This window comes from Salarias fasciatus, chromosome 2, assembly GCF_902148845.1.
Source record: "Salarias fasciatus chromosome 2, fSalaFa1.1, whole genome shotgun sequence".
In the NCBI taxonomy this organism is placed as follows: Eukaryota; Metazoa; Chordata; class Actinopteri; order Blenniiformes; family Blenniidae; genus Salarias; species Salarias fasciatus.
In genome coordinates, this window is record NC_043746.1 from 29,036,910 (window position 1) to 29,044,770 (window position 7,861).

Below are 7,861 nucleotides of genomic sequence, written 5' to 3' on the forward strand. Positions count from 1 at the left end.
ATAAATTTAAGAGTCTTATTTTAACATCTGCTGTTACCAGCATGTGTTTACACAGAAATACATCACTCATTAACAAGGGAACCAGTTAATCCATAACACCGGCCGGGCGGCTGCTTGTCGTCTCCTACGGAGCTCTTTGAACAACTCGCTGTTGCGCAATTTGCAGCCATCTCACTTCTCCAGTGTTTGTTCTCTCGGAATTTTTATTTAAATAGTGTTTTTTTTTTTTCACCGTTTTTTTGTCACCGTGGAGTTGTTCTGCTTGTTTTTGACCTTCCTGCTTCCCGTTTACTGCACACGTCATCACTCCACTACGTACGAGGAAAAGTATGCGCGGAACAAATAATCCCCCGTTTAATCCACTCCGCTGTCAAGCGGTGTTTATATGAGACACGGAGCGGATTATCAATCGGTGTACACCACCTCGTACAATCGGCTACGAAATACAATCTGCTCCAAGTGAAGCGGATCCACTCGGGCGTTCACATGACACATTTACAATCCGCTCCGTCTTACAATCCATTATACGGGGCCCATGTAAAAGTGCCTCATGCTAACATGACTCCGTGAAAGGACATGAAAGCCTGCGAAGCTAACAGCTAGCAGCAGCTAACAGCACAGCTGGTTCTCGCATTTCATTGAAAAAAGTGAGCAGAGCACCTTTGGCGGATGTCAGACTTCCCAAACTTTGCCCACAAGACAACTCATCCTCAATCCTTGAAAGTGGAAAGAAAATACTTCTTTCTTTTTTTTTGTTTGTTTTTTTTTTTTTTTTACTTTTACTTCTTGTAATTCTTCAAAAACCTGTGAACTGTGAGGTCTCACAAGCCCAGAGGTGTAATTTGCGTAGGGTTGGTGGATTACGAATACGCACGGTCCCTCTTGTGGTGAAATCCACTGCCGAGGATTTTTGTTTGTTTGTTTGTTTTTTTAAATCCGAGGCGGAATGAGAGCAGCAGCTGCCTTCTGTCCGGCCAGAGGCGCCGCTACACATAGGACCCCGAGCTGAAGGGGGCCCGAGAGGCGGCTGACATCAGTCAATTTCAACGACAAACTAAAGGTGCTACACTAGACGCTGCAACGACAGCATGTCGAAATCCTCTGCACGGGGCCCTTTCCGAGTAGTACTCACCGGTTAGTTGCTGGTAGGGGGCCCCGACAGACGGTGGATATCAGCGACACAACTTGAAACCCCCGTATAATTTACAATGACACATCAGGAACCTACCTAATGGGGCCCCACTACTACCCGGCTTGCATCAACGTGATGCATTACATGCAGTCAATATATGGATTAAGGTGAATATTAGTTTCTGAAACATTTGGAATAACCTGTTTCCTTGCTTAAACAGAGTTACTCACAGACGACGCCATGACTACATTTGCACTTCATGCCACTAGGTGTGCTGTTTGCACGTTCAACCTTATTTTACACAGACACCACAGAAGAAGAAGGCCCCCTGAAGTGCTGGCTCTCTCTGCATGTTGTGAGAAAAAGCCGGCAGGACGTGGTAATATGTTCAATGATGCAATACGAGATTTAAGTATGTAACTATGGTTCTATGAATCCCAGATGAAAGCACTGGAATGTTCCCTTTGTGCATGCATAGTTCGAGTATGTATACCAACGATGGTCACTCGTGACCCCTGGGTAACCCCGGAAACCATATAAATTCCAGCTTCTGACCCGGATTTGGCTCCTACGGAGTCTTCTCGCATACTACCAGGATTCCGAGTGACAGAACGCTCTGGCGGTCATCCGGGATTCATAGGAACGTCGTTACATACGTAACTCTCGTTATATTTCATCCCTACTGACTGAAAGCACTGGAATGACGAATGCCAACTCAGACGGGAAGCCAGGCACCCACCTTACTGAGACGCCCCTGCTGGGTCCAGCACCACTCGCAGCGGATGTGGCAGCACAACATCCAGCCTGTAAAACCTGGAGAAGGTGCCAGGCGTCGTTCAGGATGCGGCAGCACACAGTTCCTCCAGGGGCACCCCCTTCAGGGCAGCCCAAGATGTAGAAACCGCCCTGGTGGAGTGGCAGCGCACCCCCTGGGGCACAGGCCGGCCCGCGGCCTGATAAGCGTGACGTATCGTGTCCACCACCCAGTGGGACAGGCGCTGCTTGGACAGCGCAGAGCCCTTACGACGGCCACCGTAGCAGACAGACAACTGGTCTGACGTCCGCACATCCGCCGTAGCTGCCATATAGCATCGCAGGGCCCTGACTGGGCAGAGGAGTTCCGACCAGACCCCCGGGTCGTCCCACGGAGGGGGCGTATCGAGCGAGCCGAATGGGCTGGCCGGCTCGCCTTGACAACAGCTTAGGTAGGAAGGTGGCGTTCGGCCAAAGCGTGACACCTGCCCCATCCGGGTGCCACCTGAGGCACGTCGGGTGGACAGACAGTGCGTGTAGCTCCCCCAAACGCTTCGCCGTAGCAATGGCCAGCAGAAACGCCATCTTGCGGGACACCCACTGCAGCTCCGCCGTCGCCAAAGGCTCAAAGGAAAGCAGGCACAAAGACTCCAGCACCAGATGTAGCTCCCAGGCTGTTGCACGTGGGGCTCTAGGGGGCCGAAGCCGCAAAGCCCCCCCGAGGAAGGCCGACACCAGAGTTTGGCCCCCAACCGTGCCGCCTGTGACCGGTGCATGGGCAGCAGAAATCGCTGCCACATACACCCTCAGGGTGGATGGAAAGCGGCCCCTGTCCAAGAGGGACTGCAGAAAGTCCAGAACTACCGGAACCGGGCTTAGCACCGAGTCCTCCCCCCGGCCGTTGCACCACTGTGCAAACAACCGCCACATGCTGTCATACAGCAACCGGATAGACGGCGCCCCAGCATTGAGAATGGTTCGCCGGACGGGTCCCGAACAGCCGCTCAGCAGCGGCTCGGCCCCCTCAGAAGTCAAGCACAAAGGCAGAGACAGTGAGGGCAGGGGTGCCACATCCGGCCTCTGTGCTGGGACAGCGGATCCCTCCTGTAGGGAAGGCGCCATGGGCCGCTGCGGGACAGCCTGTGGAGCAGGGGGAACCAAGTCCGGCCCGGCCAGTAGGGGGCCACCAGGAGCAGCGTGTGCCCCTCCAGCAGCACCCTGAGGAGCGTAGGCCAGATTAAGGGGACCGGTGGAAAAGCACAGAGCAGGGCCCGCGGCCACTAGAGGGCGCTGCTGTTTGTGTTTGTCTTGAGAGTATATGACCAGGACCAGGAGAATATGGATTGGGAGGAACGGCACCCTGAAGGAAAACAGTGTTGTTCCAGCGGGTGTGTTTGGTGACCGGGTGTGTGTGTGTGTGTGTGTGTGTGTGCGTGTGTGTGTGTGTGTGTGTGTGTGTGTGTGTGTGTGTGTGTGTGTGTGTGTGTGTGTGTGTGTGTGTCTGGTCTGTGCAGCTGGAACCGCATCCTGACGGCTGTATTGAGTTCAGAAGGTGGGCCGATGTGTTCTGTCCATTCAGGTTCACCTCACCTGGCCCGCCGTGGCTCACACCCTGTGAAAACTGAACCAAAGGACATCAGGAAAGTGCTTGAAGAGAACCTGGTGATTGATGAAGTTATTAATAAAACCAGGATTCTTTCAGGGGCTGTTCTTTAATTTGGATCCATAACACTGGTAAAGGGAATAATACTCTCTTTCGCTCTCATCTGTTTTTTTTCCCCCTCCTTCAGATACCTGTCAAATCACACAAGGACTTCCCATTGTTTAAGTAAAACCAATGAATAAAATATAAGTGAAAATTGTATTTGTCGTATGAATAATGTAAAAGAGGGCACGCTGTTGGCGTCCACGTCTCAAGGTTACACTGTATTGTTAGTTTCCGCCGCCCGGCCACGCTTTGTTCCTGTTTGTTACCAAATGAGAGGACGGGATTCTATCAAGCTTCCTGTTCTGAGGGACACTTTGCCTCCTCTGCTGGGACGTGTTATTCCGAGAAGTTGAAAGAAAACCCCAGCAGGAGGTAGGCAGTGTCAACGCGGCGCCATATGGTGCGACTTGGAGAGTACGCCAAAACTTTTCGCCACACGCAGCCTGTTTCCTCCTCCGTGTCACCATGGAGTGTTCCCGACCGGGAGGCGGATGGAAGGAGACGAGGAGAGGACTGATGGGACATTAGAATAGATTTATCTGCTTAAATGATTAAAGATGACACTTAACTGATGACTTCATGCCAAAACGCTTCTCCGAGGGAATTTCAGTTTGATGAGTGACTTGTAATCAAAATCCAAAGCGTAAAATCCGATGGCTTACATTCATCATTTGTTCCTTCTTTGATAGGCCAATAATCTCTCCGCTGGGCAGCAGGTATGAGTGAGTAGTGCGACAGTCATGTGATTTATTCTTATGAACCCAATCCAGCCGGGAAAACAAGGATTTTTACAAAGACGTCCTCATCTATTTCCCGCAACCATTCATTACAGGAGAAAACCTTCAGCTGTGCACGTATTTCAGTTCTTACAGTAAAACATTTTTATATTCAGCTGTGACAAAAGACCATTCATATCCGTCTGAAGGAAAATCCAAACAACCACGCAGGCAGCACGGATGATTCCGCAACGCTGGCAGTTAAGAATAAAATAAATCTTTTTCTCATAATCTCGGCATTTGTTGTGTTACAGGCTGAATGTACAGGTAGTTTTGGAGGAATTTGCAGGCTCAGGGGGGGATCCTGTCTCTCATCACTACGGCTGAGTCAATAACCATCACAACACTTTTACAGCATTTACCATCTGTATTCAGTTTTGCAATGGAAAGCTACAGTATGGCTAATTTCTCTATGATGACTTTTTTCAAATCATTAACTTCTTAAATAAACTTCAATAAATAAAAGAAAATGCAAATCATGGTATGAAAAGGGTGTGGATCATTTTATTGGTGACAGCTTGCTTGCTCGTTAGCTAGATAGATGGATAGATAGATAGATAGATAGATAGATAGATAGATCGCCCAAATATATCATTTGGGAGGAATACTCAGACAAAAACATGTGGGTGAAGGTGCAAACTCAATCCAAGCAGGAGCTTCTTGCTGTGAAACCACTTGTTCACCAAACTGGTGTCATTTTGCATTTTCTTCGTGGTGTGACTTGCCTCCTACAGGCAGAAAGCGTCTCTCACCGTCTTGTCGACAGGATTGCAGTCTGGCCTTGGCCCCGAGCCACAGTCTTCCTCTCTGTATTATTACCGTCACGTCCTCCTGACGAGAAGACAACCTGCCCATCACGTCTTCCAGTCCTTCCTCTCCTCAGATTTCCATCAGCAGCCGGACGAGCCGTCCCGGGGGCTTACTGAGAGCACTCTGGGGGGCTTCTGCTGAAAAGAGTTTGGTGTTTCGACCGGAGAGTGCTTTCTGCTCGTGCTGTCGGGGTTCTTTAAACACTGTTTGGCAAACTCCGGGCTGTCACATGCCATATGGCCACCAAGGAGCTTCCACGAAGCCTCTCCACCATAAAAACCTGTTTGATGGAGTGCTGCTGAGAGGATCCACCTTCTGGCTGCCTCGCACGTCTCACATTCCCGTCCAAAGGCTTCTGAACGGGGCTGAAGCTGCTGGAATTGACTGTGTGTGGGCATTACAGTCTTATTTACTTATTTAGATTGGATGAACCTTCCCTTGAGGACGATTAAGCAATTTTGTGATGAAGACGATCTCTTAGATGCAATCAAAACGCTCACACAGCTGTTTTGAGCCCATACGAAGCAGGAAAGCCCATAAATCAATACTTTGAGTAAAACACCTCACTCCATCTTAAGATGAATGTGCAGAGAAAGAAAATGTGAATCTAGACAGCCATGTTTTACCTAAAGTATGCATATATATATTTTAAAGAAATGTGAAAATACCTCCTCGGAGGTAGATCCATCAGCTCGATGGCACACAGGAGAAAAGGCAGCATGCCATCAATCACAAGCTAATCTGTGAGACATCCCACAAAACAAGAGGAACAAAGAATCCGTGTCGAGCAAATACCATCAACAAACAGCACAAGAGAAAGTTTCCAAAGGCAGCCAAACAGCAGGCGAAGAGGTGCAGCTCGGCCAGCGTGTTGACATTTACCGAACACACACAGACTGTCCTGAGCTAAACTCTTCACTCCAGGCACAAGCAGCAACAAAATACCAGCAGCAAACAGCTCCCGGTGTTTCCTGGACTCAGTAAATTAACCCCCCGAGAGAGGTCAGCAGCGTCCAGCCTGCCTCCTGCTCTCACCTGAGAGGAGCCTCAATGAAGTCAACCGCGCACAAAGCCGCACAGCAAGTCGATTCGCTCGATAGCAGATCCATAAATATCAGCAAATTATGATTCATGTTTGTGATGAAGGTGCAATCAGACCTCTGAGACCTCGCAGCGGATGGATGGACGGACCGTGGCAGTCCGCTGGTACATTCCCTTTATACTCTCCAAAAACATGTCACTGTTAAGTGAAATATATTAACGGAGTTTGTCCAACATTGATCTGAAAAGCATCTCTTTTTTTTTTCCCTCAGCCAGCAGATGAGATGAGAAACTGTCATTTTTTGCCTCAGAGTGCAAACTGAAGGTGAATCCCAGACTGAACATAAATCAGGTTTGTTCGATAAACTCCAGGAATATTTCACTGCTAGTAAAATCAATAGACTCCTCCTGAAAGTCTGCACTCCAATTTCATTTTCAGAATGCCGCATAATTGTGGTTTCTTCTTCAGACTGACTTCTACCTACCGATGGAATCAATAAAGGGGTATCAATGGAGCTCAATCAGTCCTTAATCTAAATAACTTCCCACTCTGGTGTGTCTCACGAGTTTAGCTGAAACTTCGGTAAAATGATGGAGTGTGACTGTGAGCCTGGGAACTTCCATGCTGCCAAAGCTCCAAATCTAGCAGCTAATCCTGCAGAAGTCCTGGAGCCGACCCACCACAGGCTGAGCCCTACAACTTACAAACATCCAAAACCACTTCTTCCAACCTGCAGGAGCAGATGAAGGCAGGAGGAGCCAACAGCCTGAAAAGCTCCCATAGATCCACGCGGCAGGTACCAAGGGATTAATGGAGGCACAGGGGCCTCGCGTTGTCACATATATTGATCAAACATTTCCCAACAGCAACATGATTATCAATCTAAATCCACAATTTAATCAACAAAGATGAACATTGACTCACCTCAAAGGCCCTCCATTGAGTTCAGTCCAAACATTAAACCTGGGTCTCTCTTCTTTTTCGTAGATTTTTTTCCACAGGAAATCGTTTGAAATTAGTTTTGTTTTGATTGTTTAACTGAAGAGTGGAACTAATCTTTAGGTTGTGTTTGACAACTTAATTACTTCAAAGAAAAACATCATGAGGGCTGACTGGAGGTTTAAAACGATGAAAGCAACAGGTGGGAAAACTCACTGGAAGGTAAAAAAAATTACTTCCAGTTTCATTTCAAAAGAAAAGTCTTCCACTGGCAGGTATGTACTGAAAATTAAAGGTCTCCGTTTTCTCTGCTGTCCAACAGCATGAAACACAGCTGTTCTTCTTCTTCTTCTTCTTCTTCTTCTTCTTCTTCTTCTTCTTCTTCTTCTTCTTATTATTATTATTATTATTATTATTATTAGTATTATTATTTTAATAACTGATAACTATTATTTTAACTAGAAATTCGGAATTTATCAGAACATTCTCCAACTGTAATTCTAATTCCAATAAATCTATTGACCTGTTTCCGGATAAAGTAGCATAAGTCTCTATGAGAGGGATCAAATTTGTTATTATTTTTCTTTTTTGTATTTTGATACACTGAAAAATGTTTAGATGCATCTAAAAGAAATTCGTATAATTAAAAAGTTAGTCTATTAGTTGTGAGTCTTCAACAATAAAAAAAGAAGTCTAACCTC